The sequence below is a fragment of the Aquarana catesbeiana genome, linkage group LG03, assembly GCF_042186555.1.
Source record: "Aquarana catesbeiana isolate 2022-GZ linkage group LG03, ASM4218655v1, whole genome shotgun sequence".
Classification (NCBI taxonomy): Eukaryota; Metazoa; Chordata; class Amphibia; order Anura; family Ranidae; genus Aquarana; species Aquarana catesbeiana.
In genome coordinates this window covers 319,852,994-319,880,993 of record NC_133326.1, presented here as the reverse complement: position 1 = coordinate 319,880,993, position 28,000 = coordinate 319,852,994, and positions in this window count along the sequence as shown.

Below are 28,000 nucleotides of genomic sequence, written 5' to 3'. Positions count from 1 at the left end.
CTTTACTGATGTGTGCTGATGTGGCTGCACTGATGGGCACTGATGAGGCGGCACTGATGGGCACTGCTGAGGCGGTACTGATGGGCACTGATAGGTGGCACTGATGAGGCGGCACTGGTGAGCACTAATTGAGGAGGCACTGATGAAGCTGCACTGATAGGTGGCACTGATGGGCACTGATAGGTGGCACTGATGGGCATTAATATGTGGCACTGATGGAATTTGATAGGCGGCACTGAAGGGCACTGGGAGGAGGCACTGATAGGCACTGGTAGGGGGCACTGATGGGAACTGATTGGTGACACTGATGAAGAGGCACTGATGGGCACAGAACTGAGCGGTTCAGGTGTTCATTAGTGCACATATAGATTCTAGTGCAGATTTTAAGTGTTTATATGTTAATACAGTATGTTTTTATGATGTCACTGAATTACGATACCAAGCATAAGCGGTTTTAATATAGTGGTTGCCTTATACGTATATATATGTATATATTTTTTATTAATGTATTTATTTTAGACCATTATTATTGAATCTACAAATTTGGTACATTCATGCATAAGCAGAAAGAGGTTAATACGTGAGTTCATCATAGGAGCACAGATATTTACGTATGCTGATACCCACTGGTATCTTGTAATATACACATATCTGTCCACTTATGCTTTCATTTACATTGGTCCACTTTTTCCTCTTTTTTTCACATATATATCTATTGACATTTATATTCATTTTGTTTTGAACAGTGTACACACATACAAACCTGGTGGATAATAATGAACTCTACCAGTGTATTATAGTAATGTTCATATGTGGAAGTTTCAATTCCTTTAATTGAATACACTTTTAATCTAATGTGTTTGAATACACTTTAGAGCATGTTTACATAACACTGGTTCGTCAGTTATTAGCTATCCATACATTATTTGTTTCACTTTCATATATATGTTTGTACACAGATGCACATATATACGTTTTTTCATATATATTTTTTTTCACGGGCATTCGATGCCTTTTATTTACACATTTTTTTTATATACATAATTTTCACTCTCACTGATATTTTTGCACACAAATTTATTTTTTAGCACTTTATTTCACTTGATTTCATTATTATTTTTTCACTTTATTTCTTCACTTCATTTTTATTTCCATTTTCATCATTTTTTAATCACACATAGAGGTAAAGACTGTTCACAGTATTCGTTTTAGCCCTTGGTGGCTAATCATAATGGATTTCATTCACATGTGAATTAATTAATCAATTTATCAATTTATTAACTAATTATCTAGTCACATGGGTTTCAACAAGAAAGAGTATTTATGCAATCTTTTGTTTTGTGATTGTCAGCTATGAGTAAGCACTACTGTTAGTGCGAAACACGTCAGCTCCCCTGTCTGCTGTGGCATGTATTTTTTAATTTTTGGATTTTTTGAATAAAAAGACAACTTTTTCAGAGTGCTGCTGTCCAGAACCACTTCCTATTTATTGCACTGATGGGCACTGATTGGCAGCACTGATGGGCACTGATGAGCACTGATTGGCAGCACTGGAGGGCACTAATTGGCAGCACTGGTGGGCACTGTTGGGACTGTACTGATAATCAGGACACTGATAATCAGGGCCCTGATTATCCATACTGATGTTGTTACAGCTTAAAGGCTGCTAGTCTGCTGTTTTATTTGACTAAGGGTGTCCTGTGCCCTACCCCATTCTCCCTGAATTGTTTGTTGTTCTGAGAGCAATAAACTAATTTTTGCTCAGCATAAAAGTGATTTTTGCTCAGCATAAAAGTGATTACCTTGTACACCACCAACAATGCCTAGCAATCTGCACCCTGAGGTGAATTGTCAGCCCTCCCTGTCTCTGGGGGTCGCCACCACGTCTCTGGAGGTCAGTGGGGCGCTCCATAATTTTAGGAAAACACACACTCACTTTACTGAACTGGGACTTAAAACAGATAGGATCAAAGTAATTACAGTGCCTTGAAAAAGTATTCACACCCTTTGATATTTTCCACATTTTGTCATATTACAACCAAAACCATAAATCTATTTTATTGGAATTTTATGTGATAGACCAACACAAAGTGGCACATAATTTTGAAGTGGAAAGAAAAATGATAAATGGTTTTCAATTTTTTTTACAAATAAATATCTGAAAAGTGTGGCATCCATTTGTACTCTGCTTCCCTGAGTCAATACTTTGTAGAACCACCTTTTGCTGCATCTATAGCTGCAAGTCTTTTTGGGTATGTTTCTACCAGCTTTGTACTTCTAGAGAGTGACATTTTTGCCCATTCTTCTTTGCAAAATAGCTCAAGCTCCATCAGATTGGATGGAGAGCGTCTGTGAACAGCAATTTTCAAGTCTTGCCACAGATTCTCAATTGGATTTAGGTCTGGACTTTAACTTGGACATTACAACACATGAATATGCTTTGATCTAAACCATTCCATTGTAGCTCTTGCTTATCCTGCTGGAAGGTAAACATCTGCCTCAGTCTTAAAGTGGTTGTAAACTCTCCAATGCAACTTCAGTACATTGCACTCTTCATAAATAGACCTATTGATCGCAGGCTGTGAAATTCTCCTTACTTGTGCAATCCGTCCCGCAATGTTTGATTATGTCACCGGCGCATATGCTTCTCATCCTGTAAATTAACGGCACGCTCTGTGTGCCATTTCCCCATTCACAACATAATGTGTACAAGAGCTCCGCTGTCTGTGGCATAGCTTTGCAGACTCGCAAGAGTAGGCAGTCATTTGCAGCTTCCTGGTTCTCCCCTAGTGACTGTGTGACGTCACATGGGGGAGTAAACCAGGGCATACTACAGACTCCTATAATGAAGAAAGTGGCTCGAGAAAATAGCTTGGTTAAGAAACGATTTGCACATGTGCAAGATTTTAGCAGGGGAAACAAGGAAGGGTGGAAGATGAGTCAGAAAACAGTACTTAAGATGGTGCCGCTGAATCCTGGAAGACAATTTTTTTACAAACTACTAATAAACAGTAAGGAAGCAGCGATTATACATTCATTATACTGTAAAGGGTTGGAAAAATGTTTTCTGATCACATGAGATGAAAATTGCTATAAGAAATGCAGAGTTTAGTTCCTTTTTAAGTCTTTAGCAGACTCTAATGCTATGTACACATGATAGGATTTTCCGAAAACAAAACCGTGGATTTTTTTCCGAAGGATGTTGGCTCAAACTTGTCTTGCATACACACGGTCACACAAATGTTGGAATAGCAAAAGAGAGTAGGGCTTGGACTTTTTAGGCACAGTCAACAAATATTTTATACAAAAATAATTTTATTTAAATATAAACACATAAAAAATGCATGATCTCTAAAAACCCACATTAATGATACAATACATAATATACAATACTGCTACTGTACAGAACCAATGATAACTACAAGGAGACAAGGAGATGAGTAAAGGTCATTCTGTATATATTGTATGAATCCAGGAGTGTGGTTCAAAAAACAGGTAGACAGTGTAGTGATGTTCAAATCAAAACAATTTGCTCTATATGTTGCATACTCAATTGCGCTTCTTCAGGAGTTTATATATTGACTATCAAAAAATGGAAGAAGAATACATGGGTATCTCACATAATACTATAAGACAACGAAAATAACAGTATCATATACATATACATATATGATACTGTTATTTTCGTTGTCTTATAGTATTATGTGAGATATCCATGTATGTTCTCTTCTTCCATTTTTTGATAGTCAATATATAAGTCCCTGATGAAGTGCAATTGAGCGCGCAACATGTAGAGCGAAGTGTTTTTATTTGAACATCACTATACCGTCTACCTGTTTTTTGAACCACACTCCTGGATTTATACAATATATGGAATGACCTTTACTCATCTCCTTGTCTCCTTGTAGATATCATTGGTTCTGTACAGTAACAGTATTGTATATTATGTATTGTATCATTAATGTGGGTTTTAAGAGATCATGCATTTTTTATGTTTTTTATATTTAAATAAAACAATTTTTGTATAAAATATTTGTTGACTGTGCCTAAAAAGTCCAAGCCCTACTCTCTTTTGCTATTCCAAACTGATAGGACGTGGCACTTTATACTGATGATGTATCCACAGTACCACTCTGTGGCTTGATACAATTAAGAATTTCGTCACACAAATGTTGTTGGAAATTCTGAACGTCAAGAATGCGGTGACGTACAACATGTATGACGAGCCGAGAAAAATGAAGTTCAATAGCCAGTGGGGCTCTTCTGCTCTTTCCAAGCATGCATGGACTTTTGTGCGTCGGAATTGTGTACACACGCTCTGAATTTTGAAAATTTGAGAACCTGCTCTCAAACACTTGTTGGCGGAAATTCAGCCAACAAATGTTCTATGGAGCATAGCATACACACGGTCGGACTTTACGACAACAAGCTCATTTGTTGTCGGAAAATCCTATCATGTGTACGGCCCAAAACAGGTTTTCTTCTAATGCCCTGTACACACGACCGGTTTTGCCGTCGGAATAAACTCCAAAGTTTTCTCCGCTGGAACTCCGACGTAATTCCATTCAAGCGGTCTTGCCTACACACGGTCAAACTAAAGTCCGACCAAAGTCCGAGCATCCAGAACGAGGTGATGTTCAGCACGTACAACGGGATTAGAAAAAGGAAGTTCAATAGCCAGTAGCCAATAGCTTCCGTCTCGTACTTGCTTCAGAGCATGCGTCGTTTTTGGTCTGTCGGAACAGCATACAGACGAGCAGTTTTCCCGATAGGAATTGGTTCAGTCAGAAATATTTAGAACATGTTCCATTTCTAGGTCCGTCATAATTTTCAAAAAAAAAAAGTCCGATGAGACATACACACGATCGGAATAGACGATGAAAAGCTTCCGTCTGACTTTTTCTGTCAGACATTCCGCTGGTGTGTACGCGTCTTAAGATTGCCCTGTAATACATGTGGCTTCACAACCACTTTCATTTGCAGGAATTTCCTCTCACTTCCTGTTAGGCTAGGAAGTGAAGGGAAATCTCCCCAATGGGGCACAAGAAGGTAACAAAAATATCTGATTGGTTATAACCCTTTCTTACTCAATGCAAAATGAAAAAAAAAATTGTATATAGTTCTGCTTGGGTTTACATACACTTTATTATGAGCACGGTTCTACCGAAATATATCATTCTTTTCCAGTTCATTTATTTTATGTGGTGTACAAAGTAGAACTCCAGACATTAAGCTAACGGTTCCTGTAATCAAGTTTCTAAAAGTTCCTCATCAACTCCTTCCAGCTCCAGGCTCCATCAGCTTCCCCTGTCTGTAGCACATGTCATAACCATTCTGCATGAAATCTGTGACACATACGTTGAGCAGCTGGAGGAGATGGAAGTCATGATGTGCTCATTACACAATTCTAAATCAAAGAGAAGGGGACTGCAATGATAAGTGATATCCATATGCCAGCTTCGCTTTACTCCCTTCAACGCTAAATGTGAGCGGAGCCTTGCTTTAAATGCAGAAATATATTTCACGTTACAATTTGAACATACTCGACGGCACCGCATCAGGCAACAACAAAAATAGTCTCCATTTCCTTTTTTTTTGCATCCTTTTTTCAAGGCGAAGAAAGGGGGAAATGCCTAACAATAAGATTTAAATCAACAGCTTTCACCCCAGATGAATTTTCTGACAGGAAAGCGCTAGATCTGTTGGATTTCAAAGATGTGGAACTGCATGACATCAACAGTGAGCAATTAAAACTGTTACCATTCAACACATTTCCCTTCCCAGCTGCTAGAAAATGGCACCTTTTCACTAGTGCCTGACATTTGCAGTTCTTTCCATGTCATTCCCTGCTATTTTTAGGTTCTTTTTGTGGAGGAGTCATGGATAATTAGCGTGTGCAAAGACCTACATATATTAAACACTTTAGAAGGGGAAAAACAGGAGATATGTGAAAGTATAACATTAATAAGTGAAGCTGGGAATATTTACATTGGACCGCTTGCCGTGGCAGTGTGCTGTGTGTGGTCTCTTCATTTAGCCACCTTCCTAAGGGCTGCCTGCTATGCAGCACTGGATGCCGAATGCAAATCACATCTCGAATATAATTCCACATTATATGCTGGTTAATTTAATGGTAATACCTTTTATAGCTGACTAACCTCTTAGCCATGGGAGGCCAGCTGCTTTTGTCAGTGCATTCCTGCCGCTAGGGTCGCGGTGCTGTGTGCTCTTGGCACAGAGGCCTCTGTCGTTGAACGAGAGATGTATACAGCACAATAGAAGTGATAGGGATCAATTCGCTAAGCGTTAATCACCACACAAAACGTACACTTCATACACTACATTGTCGGGCGGCATGATGCACTGCAATGCCTGACATTGCAGTACGGTTCGAGCCGCATGCCGCGATAAAATGCAGCATGTCTGCATTTTTTCACAGCACGCTGCAGCGCAGCGCTGTGCAGCTTTGCAGTGTGAATGAGACACATAAAAAACAATTGTTTCTTGTGTGTCCCTGCGTTGACAGATGTTTTACACTGCAGTAAAACTTGTGGCACTGTGCATAGGGGTTTATTTACTAAAGGCCAATAGACTGTGCACTTTGCAGTTGCACCCTGCAAGTGCAGTTGCTCCAGAGCTTAATAAATGAGGTAAAGCTTCATGTTGCAAAGAATACCCAATCATGTGCAAGAAAAATAAAGAATAAACTGCATTTTTGCTTTGCTTAGATGATGGAAGTAAGCAGAGCTTCTGCTCATTTACTAAGCAATAGAGCAATAGCTCTTGCAGAGTGCAACTGCACTTTCAAAGTACACAGTCTATTTGCCTTTAGTAAATCAACCCTGCAGTGTGAATTGGCCCTTACTGCCCTTTGACCGACCCCTTGCATGGCTGCTCACGCCTGTACACAAGCTGTTTTTTACAGCTGCAACAAAAATTAAACAGTGTGACACTTTCGGTGGGTGTTGCCACTGTTAAGCGCAACTAATGCAGGTCCATGAGGCCGTCCTGCAACTGCACAGTAGTGCGGCATTTAAAGGGTTAAATCAGGTGGTGAGGAAGCAACATATTGCCTCCTCGCTGCCTTTCAAACATCTCTTAATTGCAATCCAGGCATGGGTCACTTTTCAGAGAAGTGGCAGTCTTTGCAGCAGGTCTGAATGAGCCTCTTATGCCCCGTACACACGGTCGGACATTGATCGGACATTCCGACAACAAAATCCTAGGATTTTTTCCGACGGATGTTGGCTCAAACTTGTCTTGCATACACACGGTCACACAAAGTTGTCGGAACATCCGATCGTTCTGAACGTGGTGACGTAAAACGCGTACGTGGTGACTATAAACGGGGCAGTAGCCAATAGCTTTCGTCTCTTTATTTATTCTGAGCATGCATGGCACTTTGTCCGTCGGATTTGTGTACACACGATCGGAATTTCCGACAACGGATTTTGTTGTCGGAAAATTTTATATCCTGCTCTCAAACTTTGTGTGTCGGAAAATCCGATGGAAAATGTGTGATGGAGCCCACACACGGTCGGAATTTACGACAACAAGGTCCTATCACACATTTTCCGTCGGAAAATCCGACCGTGTGTACGGGGCATTAGGCTCCTTTCACACAGAACTAAGTCCGCTCTGATCACAAGGCTGCACTGGTGGGCACTGGTGATGCTGCATTGATGGGCACTGATCAGGCTGCATTGGATGGGCACTGGTGAGGCTGAATTGATGGGCACTGGTGAGGCTGCATTGATGGGCACTGGTGAGGCTGCACTGATGGGCACTGGTGAGGCTGCACTAATGGGCACTGGTGACACTGCATTGATGAGCACTGATGAGGCTGCACTGATGGCCACTGGTGATGCTGCATTGATGGGCACTGATCAGGCTGCATTTATGAGCACTGGTGAGGCTGCATTGGATGGGCACTGGTGAGGCTGCATTGATGGGCACTGATCAGGCTGCATTGATGGGCACTGGTAAGGCTGCATTTTTGGGCACTGATCAGGCTGCATTGATGTGCACTGAGACTGCACTGATGGGCACTGATGAGGCTGCATATATGGACACAAGTGAGGCTGCACTGATGGGCACTGGTGACGCTGCATTGATGGGCACTGATCAGGCTGCATTGATGGACACTGGTGAGGCTGCATTGGATGGGCACTGGTGAGGCTGCATTAATGGGCGCTGGTGAGGTTGCACTGATGGCACTGGTGATGCTGCATTGATAGGCACTGGGGAGGCTGCATTGGATGGGCACTGGTGAGGCTGCATTGATGAGCACTGGTGAGGCTGCATTGATGGGCACTGATCAGGCTGCATTGATGGGCACTGGGGAGGCTGCACTGATGGGTACTGATGAGGCTACACTGATGGCCACTGGTGATGCTGCATTGATGGGCACTGATCAGGCTGCATTGATGGGCACTGGTAAGGCTGCATTGGATAGGCACTGGTGAGGCTGCAATGATGGGCACTGATCAGGCTGTATTGATGGGCACTGGTGAGGCTGCATTGATGGGCACTTGTGAGGCTGCATTGATGGACACTGATGAGACTGCACTATTGAGGCTGCAATGGATGGGCACTGTTGATCAGACTGCTTTGATGGGCACTGATCAGGCTGCATTAATGGGCACTGATCAGGCTACATTCATAGGCACTGATCAGGCTGCATTGATGGGCACTGGTAAGGCTGCATTGATGGGCACTGATGAGGCTGCATTGATGGGCACTGGTGAGGCTGTATTGATGGGTACTGATGACGCTGCACTGATGGCCACTGGTGATGCTGCATTGATGAGCACTGATCAGGCTGCATTGATGGGCACTGGTAAGGCTGCATTGGATGGGCACTGGTGAGGCTGCATTGATGGGCACTGATCAGGCTGCATTGATGGGCACTGATCAGACTACATTGATGGGCACTGGTGAGGCTGCATTTATGGGCACTGGTGAGGCTGCATTGATGGGCACTGATGGGACTACACTGATGGGCACTAATGAGGCTGCACTGATGGGCACTGATGAGGCTGCACTAATGGGCACTGGTGAGGCTGCATTGATGGGCACTGGTGAGGCTGCATCGGATGGGCATTGGTGATCAGACTGCTTTGATGGGCATTGATCAGGCTGCATCAATGGGCACTGAACAGGCTGCATTGATGGGCACTGGTGAGGCTGCATTGATAGGCACTGATCAGGCTGCATTGCTGGGCACTGATGAGACTGCACTGATGGGCACTGGTGAGGCTGCATTCATAGGCACTGATCAGGCTGCATTCATAGGCACTGATCAGGCTGCACTGATGGGCACTGGTGAGGCTGCATTGGATGGGCACTGGCGAGGCTGCCCTGATGGGCACTGATCAGGCTGCATTGATGGGCACTGATCAGGCTGCATTGATGGGCACTGATCAGGCTGCATTGATGGGCACTGGTAAGGCTGCATTGATGGGCACTGATCAGGCTACATTGATGGGCACTGGTGAGGCTGCATTTATGGGCACTGATGGGACTGCACTGATGGGCACTAATGAGGCTGCACTGATGGGCACTGACGAGGCTGCACTGATGGGCACTGGTGAGGCTGCATTGATGGGCACTGGTGAGGCTGCATTGGATGGGCATTGGTGATCAGACTGCTTTGATGGGCACTGGTGAGGCTGCATTTATAGGCACTGATCAGGCTGCATTGATGGGCACTGGTGAGGCTGCATTGCTGGGCACTGATGAGACTGCACTGATGGGCACTGGTGAGGCTGCATTGTGTGGGCACTGGTAAAGCTGCAATAATAGGCACTGATCAGGCTGCACTGATGGGCACTGGTGAGGCTGCATTGGATGGGCACTGGTGAGGCTGCCCTGATGGGCCCTGGTGATGCTGCATTAATGGGCACTGATCAGGCTGCACTGATGGGCACTGGTGATGCTGCATTGATGGGCACTGATGAGGCTGCACTGATGGGCACTGGTGAGGCTGTATGGGATGGGCACTGGTGAAGCTGCCTTGGATAGGCACTGGTGAGGCTGCATTGATGGGCACTGAGCAGGCTGCACTGATGGGCACTGGTGATGCTGCATTCATGGGCACTGATCAGGCTGCATTCATGGGCACTGGTGAGGCTGCACCGATGGGCACTGAGCAGGCTGCATTGGATGGGCACTGCTGAGGCTGCATTGATAAGCACTGGTGAGGCTGCATTGAAGGGCACTGTGAGGCTGCACTGATGGGCACTGGTGAGGCTGCTCTAATGGGCACTGGTGATGCTGCATTTGATGGGCACTAATCAGGGTGCTTTGATGGGCACTGGTAAGGCTGCGCTGATGGACGCTGATCAGGCTGCATTGATGGGCACTGGTGAGGCTGCATTGGATGGGCACTGGTGATGCTCCACTGATGGGCACTGGTGAAGCTGCATTGATGGGCACTGATGAGGCTGCATTGATGGGCACTGGTAAGGCTGCACTGATGGGGACTGGTGATGCTGCATTGATGGGCACTGGTGACGCTACCATGAGGAGCACTGATCGGGCTGCATTGGATGGGCACTGGTGAGGCTGCATTGAATAGACACTGGTGAGGCTGCATTGGATGGGCACTGGTGAGGCTGCATTAATGGGCGCTGGTGAGGTTGCACTGATGGGCACTAGTGAGGCTGCACTGATGGGCACCGGTGACGCTGCATTTATAGGCACTGGTGAGGCTGCATTGATATGCACCAGTGAGGCTGCACTGATGGCCACTGGGGATGTTGCATTGATGAGCACTGATCAGGCTGCATTTAATGGGCACTGGTGAGGCTGTATTGGGTGGGCACTGGTGAGGCTGTATTGGGTGGGCACTGGTGAGGCTGCATTGATGGGCACTAATCATGCTGCATTGAAGGGCACTGGTAAGGCTGCATTGATGGGTACTGATGAGCCTGTACTGATGGGCACTGTTGAGGCTGCATTGATGGGCACTGGTAGGGCTGCACTGATGGGCACTTGTGAGGCTGCATTTGATGGACACTGGTGAGGCTGCAGTAGATGTGCACTGATCAAGCTGCATTGATGGGCACTGGTGAGGCTGCATTGATAGGCACCAGTGAGGCTGCACTAATGACCACTGGTGATGCTGCATTGATAAGCACTGGTCAGGCTGCATTTAATGGGCACTGGTGAGGCTGTATTGGGTGGGCACTGGTAAGGCTGCATTGATGGGCACTGATGAGACTGTACTGATGGGCACTGATGAGGCTGCATTGATGGGCACTGGTAGGGCTGCATTGATGGGCACTGGTGAGGCTGCAGTAGATGGGCACTGATCAAGCTGCATTGATGAGCACTGATGAGGCTGCATTGATAGGCACTGACCAGGCTGCATTGATGGGCACTGGTGAGGCTGCATTGATGGGCACTGATGAGACTGCGCTGATGGGCACTGGTGGGTATAATACACTCTTTAAAGTGGTTGTAAACCCTTTACAACCACTTTTTGCTACAGGTAAGCCTATAATAAGGCTTACCTGTAGCTACCCTGGATATCTCCTAAACCTGCACGGATACATCCCCCTGTATCTGCATGTGCCGACGTCATTGACACATGCACACTGAAGCAATGGCATGTACGTGCCGTTGCTTCAGTTAGACTATGCCATTACTGGCAGCTCCCGTGCGCATGCGTGGGAGTGACGTCATCGCGGCTCCGGCCAATCACAGAGCCGGAGCCTTCGATACCGAAGATATCGAAGTAACTCCGGGAGTGATGTCGCCGGCCAGAGTGGTGAACGAGGACTGCTGCGGGGGCTTCGATCTAAGGTAAGTAATACATAATGAGCTAGTATGCTATGCATACTAGCTCATTATGCCTTTGTCTTGCAGGCTTTTTTTGTTTGTTTGTTTTGTTCGTGGGTTTACAACCACTTTAAATGTTCTTTAAAATTAAACGTTTTCCCTTTCATGAACAAGAAAATAATGATCTTATGCTGTTGGACTGGTATAATAATAATATGGGGCTGGTATGAAATTATTTCCACGCTGGTTTTTATTCCACCTTGCCCTGGGTCCAGTTCATACCTCCCCAACATTAAATGCATTTTTTTAGAAGCACATGAGGTTTCCCATTGTATCCTAATGTGCCCATTCAGCTTGTCACTCGAAGCCCAAAAAATACATGAGCTTCTTTGGGGCAGTGCTGTGCATTGTATGATTTCAAGATAGCTTTCCATTCGCTAAAACAAATATTCGCACGCCTAAAAAACACCTGGAAAAATGCATGTACAACACTTATAAAAAAAAATGTTTTAAAATTACTTGAAGGAGCTCAAGTGTAAACCTGGTCTTAGATCATGTGAGGCTCATCATTTTGCACTGCGGGCTTGCTTTTCTTCTGGTCTTGATGATCCTTCCAGCATTAGCCTTTTCTGTAACTTCCTGTGGTAAGGTGACAAAACTTACATATACTGTATACAAAAAAATGTATGATCCAATAAGTAACACATGTTAAATTCATTTGTTTTGCTTTTTCTTGTTAGGTAATTATATTGTGAACACGCATGACACATATGGCTGATAATTCACACCTCTCATCAATGTGAATATTAATAGATAAAAGCGATAACAAAATAATATATCTGTCTATGGCAGCCATACATAGTGGATTTCATTACTGCAAAACATAGATAAAAAAAAGTTAAGCTACATGAGTACAGATATTACCGAAGTGAGCAACCAAAACACTAGTGTCCTTTTTTTTTTTAGCTCTTTTGTGCCATGGGTCACTTGATCATGTGTCATGATGCTCTGAACACCATATAATCTTCCTTCTATTCACCATGGACTCTAGACAATTTGGCTATCATGAGGCAATAAATGGGAGCACTGCATTATTTCCAGCACTAGGTCACCTTGGCAAGAGAAATACTCAACCACTAACCACAGTAACTGACCATTTTGTACACAGGGAGAAACTACCTCTGAACTCAGGTGCCCAAGAACTAACTGCCACTATGGCCAGGGAGTGACCCCTATTATTTCCAGGGATTGACCTTTACTACTGCCATATAATCTACACTACTGCAACCAGGGAGTGTGTAAAAAACAGCAAGAGAACAACTAAAACTACAACAACAAAATGACTATCACCACTACAGACAAGAAGTGGTTACCACTGTGATTGGGGAGTGACCTTCTACAACCAGGAAATGACCACTACCTTTATACCACTATATTTAAAGAATGGCCACCATATTATCATCTTAGGGAATGTTTAAGGCTAAGAAATAATTGTTGCTACAGCTAAGAAATGACCATTACATTACCACTATTGCAAGTACAGACTGAGAATCACCATAATCATCGCTAGACCAAGGGATTAAGAAGCATAGTATTATAAGTTAGCAAGTAGGCATTATCCATACCCACTTCTTAGACCATAGCCAAAAATATTCAGAAGATCATATTTAGTGTACCAGGGTCATTTCCCTAGCTCCTTGTTTAAAAACTTAGCCCCTAAATTTGAGACAAATTCATTAGGTCTTGATTATCACATTAATTTCCATGAAAACACTGAAAGATAGTTTAATCTCAAATGGTGCGTACACACGGTCGCCATTTCCGACAACAAATACAAATATTCAATGTGAGCTTGTTGTCAGAAATTCCGACTGTGTGTAGGCTCCATCGGACATTTTTTTTCCGACAAACAAAATTTGAGATCTGGATCTCAAATTTTCCGACAACAAAATCTGTTGTCGTAAATTCCGATCGTGTGTACACAATGCCGACGCACAAAATTCCACGCATGCTCGGAATCAAGAGCCGCACTGGCTATTGAACTTCATTTTTCACGGCTCATCGTACGTGTTGTACATCACCGCGTTCTTGACGTTCGGCATTTCTGCCAACATTTGTGCGACCGTGTGTATGCAAGATAAGTTTGAGCCAACATCCGTCGGAAATAAATTCAGGATTTTTTTGTCGGAATGTTCGATCGTCTGTATGCGGCATAACATGTAAAAAACTAGCAGGACTTTAAAGGTACCACGCCAAGAAAAAATTATTAAGAATAAAAACTTGCATTTTTCTTATACAAAACATTAAAAAAAGATTAAAATGTAAATGCTAAACACCCAAATATTGTTTCAAAACAATTGTAGTAACATACCATTCCATTAGTGATATCTGTATCTCAGGCTGGTCATAAGGAGGATCTCATATACATACACTATGTAGCACTAACTCACGGTGGAGCTGCTGGTTTAAGCGGGTCTGTTACCTTCACTCTGCTTTCCTTTGTTTCACCTGCATCGGGTCTAGGGTTCCGTTGAGTTTACTTCTGGACGACACACGCACCAACACTGGAGTACGTTTTCAATGCTTTATTAAACAAACAACTTAGGAAGTAGCAGGAAAGAGGTAGGAAGGAAACTCGCAGAAGAAACTCAAATATTCTCTGAAAGGGTTCTCTTGGCAAAATGTCTTGGTATAATTCAAATACTAATGGAAATGCGCTCCCCTTGTGGGACACACTCCTTGCTCGTCTGGATAGGCCTCTCTCACCGGTCTAGCAGCCAGTACGCAGCACGAATCGAAGTCTTGAACCTTTAAGCCGAGCCGGCAACACTATGCTGTATAGCTACTTTTGGATACCTCCCCCAACCGAGTCACCAGGCCCCTCTATAGACCAGCATGCGGCGTGATCTCTCCAAGACGGGTCCTCCCCTGGGATCTCCTCGGTTGTCCAGCTTCATCACACGGGACCGACAGCTCAGAACCATTCCTTGGCCGCGGTGGCAGGCTCCAAACAAGCCTCTGGATCCACCCCTGCGCCGTTGTATCGTGGGCCTCCCGGACGGAGGGTCACGAGGTAGCTCCTTAACGCATACCTGTCGGCCAGGAGGGCCAGCAGGTGGCTGTAAAACGAACCACAAAAAATGGCGTCTGTCCCATAAATGCCCTCCCCCAGAATGCAACTCGGAGGACCACCTCCACCGAGCGTGCCTCCGGGACAGAGGAGCATCCATACGCTTCAACACGTTGCCTTTCCAACCCTGACCAGTGGTAACAGCGACACCCACCGGTCAGCACGTTAACACCCACAACGTCAGCCAAGCTGGAACAGAGGCGAACTTTTAACCTTCCTAGCACACAATTTACTAAATTTACCTAACACGCGGTAGATTGCAAATCTACCAGCGCTACAACTATATTACCAAGAGTATTGTGACGCTTGCCTTTACATGAACTTTAATAGCATCCCAGTCTTAGTCCGTAGGGTTCAATATTGAGTTGGCCCACCCTTTGCGGCTATAACAGCTTTAACTCTTCTGGAAAGGCTGTTCACAGGGTTTAGGAGTGTGTCTATGGGAATGTTTGACCATTCTTCCAGAAGCACATTTAGGAGGTCAGGCACTGATGTTAGATGAGAAGGCCTTGCTCGCAGTCTCCACTGTTTCCCAAAATTCCATATACTTGTTAATAGATTTGTTAATAGATGAATATTCAATATGAATATTCAACTTTCCAAATGCAATATGTCCTTTCACCCTTATTTATATCTGTTCCAACCCCATACTTTCCATCCATTAAGTTGCACTATCTTTAATCCCTCAACTACTAGTGTACTACCTACAATATTATCTAACACACACAAAAAAAAAACCTTTATGTGCTCCGCCCTAACAACCTGTCCTTAACTGATTGTATCAGAAATAATCCTGGTATGTCCAACCAGTTGCTCCACAGTTTTGTAAATGTATCTGGACACTACCCCCTATATTAATATTAAACATTTTACAAAGCTGCACAGTTTTTTTAATATTTACTGGGGTTCTTTGACTGTATGAACTATTTTAGAAGGTGAATGTAGACTTTACCCTTAATTCTGTGGTGTTTAGAGCTATAATAAAATGCACACAAGCAATATATACAGACAGTCTACAGAGGGCATACAAATGCATTGCAAGCCAGTAATAGTGATGATAAAATGTTAAAACCAGTCACTTAGTTCTGCCTTATTTTGTGGTCCACCTAATAAGATCACACTGTAGATTTCTGCATCGCCTTGCCACCTCTTTTTGTCTATGTTGGGTTGGTGACAAAGTTTGCTCATAGTAAATGCATGTAGTGCAAACAACTCCGGCATGTCATTTTTCACATGTGAACTTTGTGCAGCTTTGTGATTCTGAATACTGAATTCTAAATACTGAATGTGAGCATTACCATAGCCCCGGGATGCACAATATGAGAACAGCTCTGCTCGCTCATCTCCAGTTTGTGACAGCTCTTTTCCTGGCCGGGCAGAGAGACAAGTGTTTCTGCTTTGTGCAAACGAAAACCGAGAAGTGCTTTCCGATTTTGCTTTGACACATTTCACCTATTTCTGGAATATACCTCGCAGTTTGTGAGCAGGAGCTCTTCATTATTTTCTCATTGAGATGCTGAAAGGTCTGTGTGACATTTCTCTGGCCACTCCCCTTTCTCCTGGGATTGATGACTTATCCTGCACTGTGTGGCTTGCTGCTTATAAACACTTTGCTTAGGATCAGTATCCCTACAAATGGCCACTACATGATTGATAGGCGCTTGGATGGACAGAATGAAAAACAACCCAAGTCAGAAAATGCATTTTGCTTGACGGCTTGTGCCAACTGTAATTATGTATTCACTCTCCTTATGCTTTTGTAGCAGTACCCACGTAGGGGCTACTGGTGATTGTGGTCCGTCTCCCACCCTGCACAGCCAGGCACACAAGTTTCCAGACACACCGAGTCAAGAAGCAGTCCTTGCACTTTTTTTGTTTTATTAGGGGAATAGAACTTGGACGGGGAATAGGGAGCATATGGGATGCCCACTTGATTGAAGAAATGTGTAGGGACTGAACTAACTCCAGTATATATACAATCTCTTCTCCTTGACCTCCAGCATATACACTTGCTTGCAGACTATCATTCCCAGGAGCAAATAGCACTGATGTGAAGATCTGACACAGGCTTAGTCAGAACCAAAGCAAATGCCCTTTGCAGGCAGGGACCGTGGGCCCCTATGGTGTAGCACAAATTGGTAGTCCTTAGTGCTAGCTGTCCTACATGTGGCTACTGCTCCCAGTACCACCTCTTCGGGTCCTGCCAGCCCTCCTGGCTTCCACTGCCTGTGCCACCACAGTCCTCCTGACGGACTCTGCATCCATCCCAGACTGCTCCATCCCAGTCCTCCCAGGCGTGCCTCCCAGTCCTCCTGACTGTGTGCTACTCACCAGCACTCTTGGCTGTTCCTCCTGGAGACTTGCCTGGCAGTGTTCTCCCGCTGTCCTCTCCTTGCCCTGATCCTCCTGTCCAGGGCACCTCTGTGTGTCTTGAGAGGGTCCTGTCCACACCGTAGAGCAGGCCCAAGTTCACCCCCCCCAAGACTGGGGAGCTCCCTCAAAGACCACGACAGCCTAACACTCCATCTCCAGCTTCCATCCAAAAAAAACTCCTCCCCAGCTGGCTGACCCTAAGTATTTGAGGGGGCCTGCCCCCTGCCAACCCAGATTGGGGATTGGTCAGGGCCCTCAGAATACTCCAGGCAACTCCACCTTACACCCCCATTCTTTTAGAAAGTTCCAGAACAATTGAGAAGTAGGGGGGAGGTCTCAACGATGCTGCCTGTGAGTCATTAGCTCTCCCTGGATTTCTGCCCAACCCAGGATAACACACAGACAGGCTTGGCTGCCAGCCAAGCCTGCAAAACTTTACCTACACTACACAAAACTCTATCACTCTAGTAACACAGCTAGGGGGTGCTACACTTTATTAATTTACTAACTGACAAATCAGTTGGGATGTCACACCACTCTCTATAAGGGGTATTCCCTTACACTTTACAGTTATTCTCTCACATGTCACACTTTATATGAATTTTATGGTCACAACATACTTTTCATTTCATAAGACCAGCATTGTAATAACAATAAAAACCATAGTTCTTACAATCCAATATACGCTTAATTGAAAAATCTCTTTTCATATTGTGAGCTCTGCCTTTCTGCTGTCCATCTCTTTGCACAATTTCCTGGATTCACTGCATGCTTTGCAACTTCTCCTCTACTGCTTACTTTCAAATTCTAATAACTACATATCCCATGGTACCTTGCTGACTGCAAACAGTGATTCCTGTACTGACTCCGTCTCCTGAAACTCCTCCTCTCAGCACCTCTGTAGTTCAGAAGGCAGACTCTGTGAAATGTGTAACACAGCAGTGCCTACTCATAGGTCATAGTGAATTATACTCACCTAGGTGGATGAAGCATTGTTCAAAGCACTGTTTGAATTTTCTTGCTAGAGTCAACCACTCTTTGGTAAGCCTCAGAGTGCTTGGTGGAGGACAAAATGAATAAGCTGAAGTTGCACTGTACAGGACTGCATGTGAACCGCACAGGAACTCACATTGCGTTCCTGTGTGATTACTGTGCAGGCATGGTGTGAAACGGATCTATGGTTGTTACACAGCTGACAGTGTCCTCAACAACCAATGACAAGTAAAGGGGAAAAGGAGGTCACCCGCTACACACCATACAGAGACAGGCACTATTTCTGTTTTTGTACGCCAACGTAACCACTTGCCTACTGACACTTTGACCCCCTTCCTGCCCAGACCAAATTTCAGCTTTTAGCACTGTCACACTTTTAATGACAATTGTGCAGTCATGCAACACTGTACCCATATGAAATTTTTATCACCCATTTTTCATTGTTTGTTATAAAGTTTTGCGAACAGGTAATTTTTCTCCTTCATTGATGTGCGCTGATGAGGCTGCACTGATGGGCACTGATAGGCTGCACTGATGGGTACTGATAGGCTGCACTGATAGGCACTGATGGGGCGGCACTGACAGGTGGCACTGATGGTCACTGATGAGGCGGCATTGGTGGGCACTGATCAGGAGGCACTGATGAAGCTGTACTGATAGGTGGCACTGAAGGGCACTGAGACGTGACACTGATAGGCGGCACTGATGGGCACTGGTAGGTGGCACTGATAGGTGACACTGATGATGAAGCACTGATGGGCACTGATAGGTGGCACTGGTGGGACCGATGTCCCTTTAACAAAAGCCGGTTATTGGCTTTATTCTTTTCTTCTCACACTGTCAGCATGAGGGGAAAAAAAGCAGATGACCGCTTTCTGTTTATATCGTGTGATCAGGTGTCATTGGCTGACAGCTGATCATGTGGTAAAGGGTGATTGGCCCTTGACCCCGATCTGTCCTTCGAACTTGGCGCTGTAGAAATCTGCGCTGTAGTCTGCTGTGGAAAGCTCACGCTGTAGCCGTCTTTCGGCTATAGCGCAAGTGGGAACATGTTAAAGTTGGTCTTAATTACCTCTAGTTTCATGATCTATGAATGTTTACATTTGCAGCAATAGGGCTACTTTGTAAAAGTGGTGCTATTAAGAAATACCTGAATCTGCCGCATATGCTGGTAAAGCTACTGAAATGGGCAGCACAGATTTTTTAAATCTGGCACAGGCCATTGTAAAGAGCCGTAACGCTAGAAAGGTGTTGCTAGGACTTTACTGAATTCTCCTGATAGAATCTACAATAAAGTGCTGAAATCATATAAATAGTATAAACCTAGATTTAATTGTTGGTGATACTCACACAGAGATAAACACAATAGAACTCAGAATAAAAAAAATAAACATAAATAAAAAAAAACGTAACACACCAAATTCTTTGGCAATTAAAATTTGGCTTCCGCAGTTTTATTGGTTTAATTAAGACGTGTATTAATTACCAATTCCATATCATCCATAAATATTAAATGAAACAAAATGCTCAGCCATTAGGGTTCAAACAATACCACTAAACACATGAAAAAAATCAGTGCCCTCTTAAAAGCTCGCTGAGCTGTGAATCCGGCTGATAGACACTGAGCCCCAGGTCTCTTCTTTTTAAAGGGAAACCATGAGAGAGCAGAATGTTCCAGAAGTGGCATGAGCCAACCTGGCGCCTGAGCTTCACACCATGTTTTCTGAGGAGATTTCCTATTAGGGGGTGGGCCATGACACCTGTATGAACAGAGAAAGGGGGAGAAAAAAAGGGGGAGAAACAATGGCCACCACAATCCCATGGAAGTGGGCTCTTAGGTGCCCCCCCATACCATGTGTTATATGCATTTTTCACACATCTCCTCTTCTCTTTGTAAATTGATGAGCAAAAGGGACTTAGGCCAATAGGCAGCCCTTGCTGCCCCCCTGAAAAGCAATCACAGGCTCACAGCCTGTTTTAAAGTAGAAATAGGGCCAAAGCTCTTTTGGTCCAACTTCTCCTGTGGGTCACTGTTGGCTGAACTCACTCAGCCAGTCCAGGCTCTGGTGAGATCACGACTTTGATGTCAGGAGCCACCCAGATGCGTGGACCAGCAGCTGGCTCAGCCCCTCAGCATGACCACCCCCTCCACAGCTTGGCACTATAGTGAGCGCTGGAGGGGCAGTGCAGAGAGCTGGAGATTGACAGTCCCCAGCTCTCTGCTCAGTGAAGACTGAGAACTGAGAAATCAGTGGTCTTTGATATCTCAGTTCTTAGTCTAGAGGCAGCAGAGGACAAGGAGACAGATGCAACAAACCTGTAAATGCCATACCACCGCGATCCAACCACCTACATTACTTGTGATTGCAAGGCAGTTGCGGCACAGCCCCATACAGTTAAATCATTCGGGATTCTACAGTAGTACTGCCCACCAAATGCAATATACTATTTCATTTTTGCCGTGGCCGCGAAGCAAAACATCGTGGCTGTGGAATGTGTGAAGACCCCAGTGGCAGCATGCCCTTCTTTAGGTGGCCAGTCGGGAGGGTATAGCCGCAGCTTAACCACCTGCTTTCATCACTCCTTGGCCACCTTCATGAAAAAGCCCTTAGAAATATGTAATACTTAGGCAAAGGGGGTGATGTGAACAATTACATGTACAACATGTACTGTGTATTCTAAAATGATTTTTGCAGGGATCAGAACACATGTAGTCCAATTGTATTTTGTAACGCTACAATATGTTATAGTTTTTGTTAATAAAGGTAGTTGGCATAAATACAGTATATTATGTTAATTGTGCATAAGTAAAATCTGTGAAGGTAATACATTAGTAGTCAGAGATTGAAAATGTGCTATAAAAGCTGACTATAGATATGTCACCCTTTATTCATTTCTTTACATTTCACTAAGGATATAAATGGGATCCTGAATTGTCCATTGCCATGGTTACAAGTATTGAGCAATGTAGCGTGGAAAACAAGTAAATGAAGTAATATTGGATAGGATATTGCTGATAATCATTAACAAATAAAAGGAATAATGCCTTTTTTCTGTGCAGACCAGGGGGAAATGACTTTAAATGGATGCGGCAATGATAAATAAATCCACGCGGTACAATATAATTTTACATGGCTTTGTTTTCTAAGGTGATTGAAATGCATGATTGAATCAAATAATAGAACCTAAAGCAGCTTCATTTCCATTTGTGTTTTTTTTTTTTTTTTTTTTTGTAATAATATATTTTTTTGGCAGGCATCTAATTGTATCATACATAACATCTAATCATATTATCCTTACAAGTAATTTGGCACTACCTTACATCTGATTGGGAGCCTCTGAATGTTACATTGCAGCTGCCTTTGTTTGAACCTATTAAAAAACACACCATTTTTTCTATGAGATAATTGGAATGTACATAATTTATTGGCAGTTATCCCATCACAATTAAACCACAGCAGTAGATCAACTTTCTACTCAGGCCAAAATCTATGGATGCATTGTTATGGAGAGGGGGGTATAACTGAATGCCAACCATGATTTCACCCCATCATACAATACGGTATAAATAACACCTGCATTCCTTTTAGTTTAATTGTTTTTGTAAAGTGCACACCTTTCCCAAACACAAGAGTAAACTTAGGCAGTACCTTCTGTCACCTCTAGATGGCTGCCTTGACATTATGCCCTTTACAGCGGTAGAGAATCTCTTGCAAAATTTGCATTGTCATGTACAATCTGTTCTTTAACATTTGAGGGAATGCTAACCAGTAATTAAAATAGCTTTAGTGACCATCAAAGTGCATTAGAAAACTGTAATGTAAGCATTTCGGTGATACATTTTTATGCTACCAGCGGACTGGACTCTTACACAGACATTTTACAGTAACATGTTTTCATGAACATGGTAATAATTTTAGTAACGTCATGTAATGTTCAGCACTACATAAATGTTAGGTACTGTCCAGAATGTGTGATATCTGATGACGTTTTTATAATATGGGGAAATGTTATTCTGCATTCCTGAAAGGGCCTTTTTTTGTCCTTTTATCTCAACATATCTTAAGTAAAATCTGGCATTTCCGCACAGCCTTAATTATTATTATTACACAGGATTTATATAGCTCCAACAGTTTGCGCAGCGCTTTACAACATGAGGGCAGACGGTACACTTACAATACAAATCAATACAGGAGGGATCAGAGGGCCCTGCTCGTTAGAGCTTACAATCTAGAAGGGAGGGTCAAGTGGAAACAGAAAGGTAATAACTGTGGGGGGTGAGCTGATGGAGAAAAAATCACTTGCAAATCTCGTATAAAAAAAAAAAACGAATCACTTGCAAACATTTGTATGAAGAATATTTGAATTTGACTGGTTGAGTTGGAGCAGAGGACAAGCAAGGTCAATTGTCCTCAAGCTATCCACACTCATGAAACTCACTAAGGTGTGTATTTATAAAAATAATTGCATAGCAATTCAGCAAGCAAAAGTGCATGTCCATTTGTTCCCTGTGAATGGGGTAAAACAAAAAAATAAACAATTATTATTGGGCTATTTCCCGTACTGATTGTTTTTATCGATTTTAAATAGAACATACCACTTTTGGCCACTAGAAGCCGCTAAGTATCATAGGAAATTCCACAAACTTGCACTACTGATCGCATCTGTGCATTACAGCCCCGTAGATTTCTATGTGGCTGTTTCCCAAGGCCACAGACGAAGGGGAGATGGCTCCATAAAGGTATACAGGGCTGTAATTTGCAAGCATAGCCAGGAGAGTGAGACTTGTGTCACTGGATAAAGACGAACACCAGAGGTCACACCTAGCGAGGTAAGTATGCATCTGTGGAAGGGGAAGGTGCGTTTAGTTAGGGTCAGGGAAAAGGGGCAAAAAGAATAAGTGCACTTATATTTTACACTTTCAAATACACACGGTAGTCACCAACATCACATCTTTTAAAGCAGCATTAAACCCAGAACCAAAAATTTAATATATTGCAGCTTACCAATCATTGAATGTAGTGCCTGCATTTATTTACTTTTTATTTATTTATTTTTTCCCTCTGTTTTCGCCTGGAGATCTGCCCAGTAACACACCTTCTGTATTAGGGTGCCTACACTCTAGATGAAGGAGTAACTGAGACACCTTTGGACAGCAGCATTGTCAGTCAGAAGGGAGGCGAGAGTAGCAAATTTAGATGTACTAACAAATTGAAGCCAAACTTCAGCTCACACTTTTTAAGCTATATTTTTGTTAATTTTTGGGAAAATGTTTTACATAAATAAGTAAAAGCTGATCATAGTAAGCACCCATGTCAGTGTTAAATCCTTTGTCTCATCCCTTTAACTGCTACATCTGCAAGATAGCTTGTTCTGAGGAAAAACAACAGACTTAGGCCCCTTTCACACTGGGGCGGTGGGGGCGTCGGCGGTATAACAGCGCTATTTTTAGCGCTGCTGTACCATCGTTCTTGCAGCTGTATTCGGCCCTCGGCCCTCGGGCTTTCACACTGAACAAACAGCGGAGGCTGTTTAGGGGCAGTTTGCAGGCGGTATTTTTAGCGCAATACCGCCTGAAAACTGCCCCAGTGTGAAAGGGGTCTTACTGGTAGGATCCCCAGGTAAAAAAAAAAAGAAAGAAAGCATAAAAAAGAAAACAAATGCAACCATCACATCTAAGAATTGGTAAGCTGAAATGCAATAAATGTTTGCTTTTTGGTTTAATACCACTTTAACAAAAAATGCACTATTCATAGTATCCACTGTTGCAATTCTGATCTTTAAAAAATGTCTGTGTCACTCACTGCCATGCCCAGACAGGAATGTAACACTTTACACTAGACAGGGCTCTTTCATTTCTAGTTAGAGCATTCAGAGATTCAGCTTAATGCTATTTACATATTATAGTTAACTAAATAGAAAAGAAAACGGTGCATGAATATTTACAGAAAATATTTTGCAAAAACAGACATATGGAACAGTAAACAAAAAGGGTTAACAACTGAAAAAATGCTTAAAGCCCAACTCATGGTGCAAGAGAAAAAAAATTACCTGCCCTCCAGGGTCAACTGCTTGTTAACAGTGTATAGGAATAAGATATATGCACTTGCCTTAAAATGTATGTATCCTTTATATACTTAGTGGGCCTACTCAATTGGAGGTGACTCTCACCCTGCTGATGCCTAGATTGTTGAACCTTGAGCTTAAAAATATCCGTGCAAGGGGAAGCTGAGAGTGTGTACATCACAGGTATAATTATCATGTAATATAAATTTGGAAATTTCATATATCCTTGTTCTGTTCTTTATATTTTTTCAACAGGGGTCAAGCTATTTAGCTCAAATTTTCTGGAAAAATCATGGTGTTATCAATGTATAGATTACATTTATTATCATATTTATGTTACTTCCTATAAAGAGGAATAGAGATACAGTTCTAATATTCAATACCTTTATGCAAGAGATGTTATTGGCTGGCAGCACTGTCTAACACAAATGCTTGAAATAGAAAACTAGTTTATCAAAATCACACGTTTTTGGCAGTTAAGACCCTTCATACTTAAACATCTCGGCAGTGAATTTAGCTGTTTACATTCACTCACACTTTAAGCTGGCAATAGACATTAGAGGTCAAACATGCTGCACAATCTGACCATCTCACAACGTATCATGGACCAGTTTCTTCAATAAACAGGATAAAAAAACATAACTATTGGGTCTTGTAAAACTATTGTTTTACTCACTTAAATTTCCCATTTGTAGTGAATCTCTGACCCATGGGCAATAGATTGTTGCATATTTAGGCAGATACAAAACCAAAACCCAAGTTGAATGAGTGGTCTATCTTGAAATCACCAGACCAGCCATTCTCAACCAGGGTTTGGTAGGACCCTAAGGTTCCTCAGTAGGTTGATAGGGGTTCCTTGGGCTAATTAACCTCCATTTGATAGACCAACACAATTTGGGAATGCCAGCAGCAAGACACCAATTATCTTTGTTAACCTGTCTGTAAATCTGACATTTTGACCACAACTGTAGGTGTATTTTTCCTACTACTGACGACCAATGCTAGTGGCATTTTGCCCCTTGGCCTTCCCCCTCCATGAATTGGCTTTAGTACGAATTCCTCGAGATCTGAACATTATTTTAAGGGTTTAGAAAAGACTGCATTAAACTCACACATTCATTCTAACTATAGGCAAAAAATATGAGCTGTCTTTATGGTTGAGTTTGGTTTTATATCCATTTTTACTTTCTATGAGTTTATTATGTGTTTTTTGTCATATAAATGATCCCTACAAGCTCCCTGAAAATATATTTGAATCACACACTCTAGACTGAAAAGTGCATGTTGTGTTGTGTCTACACCATGCCAGTTCTGCTTTAATAAAACCCACAGGTGTTTGAAGGGTTCAAGCATGGGGTACAGTGCCACAGAAATACTTAACTGTAATGATCCTCCAGGAGGCTCTGCAGTCAAGTGTTGGTTCCAGGCAGCTGGACACAGACAATCTGTTTGAGAAACATAGTAAACACGGAGGAAGCATTTGAAATGACTCATTTCTGATACATGATCTCATAATATTAGGAAGGGCATTAAGGGCAGTGTGTGCTGGAGTAACCACAAAATAGTGGGATTCTGTGGGCGGACAGACACAGAACAGGCATACACTAAATAAAAATAAACTAGAGTTTTATTACTCCACGATTCCTTAGTTTATAATAGAGAGTTCTGTTTACCACTGATGATCCTAATTACTAGTGGGGTGATATGTCAATGTTTGGGTATGTTATTGTTTGCACAAGCAACACAAATGATAGTCTCAAACCACAGGGATCCGACTTTAGGCTTATATTACCGCTATTAATATAAATGCTTGCAAAAATTGTAAACATTTTATATCTTACAAATAAGGTAAATGCCAAAATATAGAGTAACTTGGCATTTTAGTATATGTACAGTATTTCCCATTCCTATCTAAATTTCTTGGTGGACAAAAAAAAAAATCATTTAGCATCTTTCGATAGCATATTTAATGTGAACCAAACACTGAGAGAAGTTTTGACATTGTGTGAAATAAAGTGGAGCATCAATAGTACCATTGCTCGTGCAGCAACCCCAAAGGGACGCAAGTAGGTTGATACCCCAGGTTACACTTTGCAATAGTACTACAAAAAAATGCAGGCTTTTATACAACCTGGCCAGAAACACAGAAACCCTCATGGTGTTTGATGTGAAAAATATATCTGGGTTACCAAGAATACTAAATTAATTAAACTCCACCCCTAGCTTATATTTCATTTTTACACTGTAGCTGGGAAGCAGAATTATATTTGCAAGGCTGATATGTCTCAGGGGTTTCACTAATGAGATATTACTATGCGGATATTCTATAAAAATATATGATCTAATCTTACTAGGCGCTAGTGTGTCCATAGTTAAATGTATATCAGCATGTGTTGTTTTATCAATATACTAATTTGTGTTTACTATCTAAATACAACTCTTTGTCAATGGGAGCATTCTATTTAACTATATATTCCTAAAGCGAGTAAAATGAAAAAAAAAAAAAAATAAAATAAAATAATACACATGTCTATACTTACCTGCTCTGTGCAATAGAATTGTACAGAGCGGCCGTGATCCCCCTCTTCTCGGGTCCCCGCTGGTGCTCCTGGCTCCCCATCTCTGTCCAGTGCCCCAATGGGACACTGGATACTGATGCCTAAACCTGTTTTACCTTAATACAGATGTTTAGGCTTTGGAACAAGTTTAACTCACAAAGATACCGGTACCTTCTTTTGCTCTCAGCTCCCTCCAAATCTCAAAATTCCTTTTTATTTTTTTGCTGCTGTCACCCAAGTTCCTATTAAAGGGTGGCTACATTCTTTCTTCATAGTTCCATGTTATATAGGTTTGCAGCCATCCTCTCTTGCTCACTCCTAAAATGGATTAGGGACTAGGGATGAGCTGAACATCCCCCCCTGGTTCGGTTCGCACCAGATCATGCAAACAGACAAAAAATTTATGTGAATATGTAAACACCGGTAAAGTCTACGAGACACGAACGTGAAAAATCAAAAGTGTTAATTTTAAAGGCTTATATGCAAGTTATTGCCATAAAAAGTGTATGAGGACTCGGGTACTGCCCCAGGGGACTTGTATCAATGCAAAAGAGTTTTTAAATGGACATTTTTTCAGGAGCAGTGATTTTAATAATGCTCAGTGAAACAATAAAAATGAAATATTCCTTTAAATATCATGCTGGGGGGGTCCCTTAGTCTGCCTGTAAAGTAGCGCATCTTTCCCATGTTTATAACAGTACTGCAGCAAAATGACATTTCTAATTGAAAAAATGTAATTTAAAATTGCTCGCAGCTGTAATGTATTGTCGGATCCCCGCAATATGAAAAAAAAAACACTGAAAAAAATGGCGTGGGTTCCCCCTTTTAGGTCTGGTATGGATATTAAAGGGAACTTCACGCCAAAATATTTTACAAATTTGGCGTGGGGTCCCCCCAAAAATCCATACCAGGCCCTTCAGGTCTGGTATGAATTTTAAGCGGAACCCACGCCAAAATGTAAAAAAAAAAAAGGCGTGGGGGTCCCCCCCAAAATCCATACCAGACCCATATCCGAGCATGCAACCTGGCAGGGAGCGCCCCCCCGCCTGAACCGTACCAGGCCATATGCCCTCAACATGGGGAGGGTGCTTTGGGG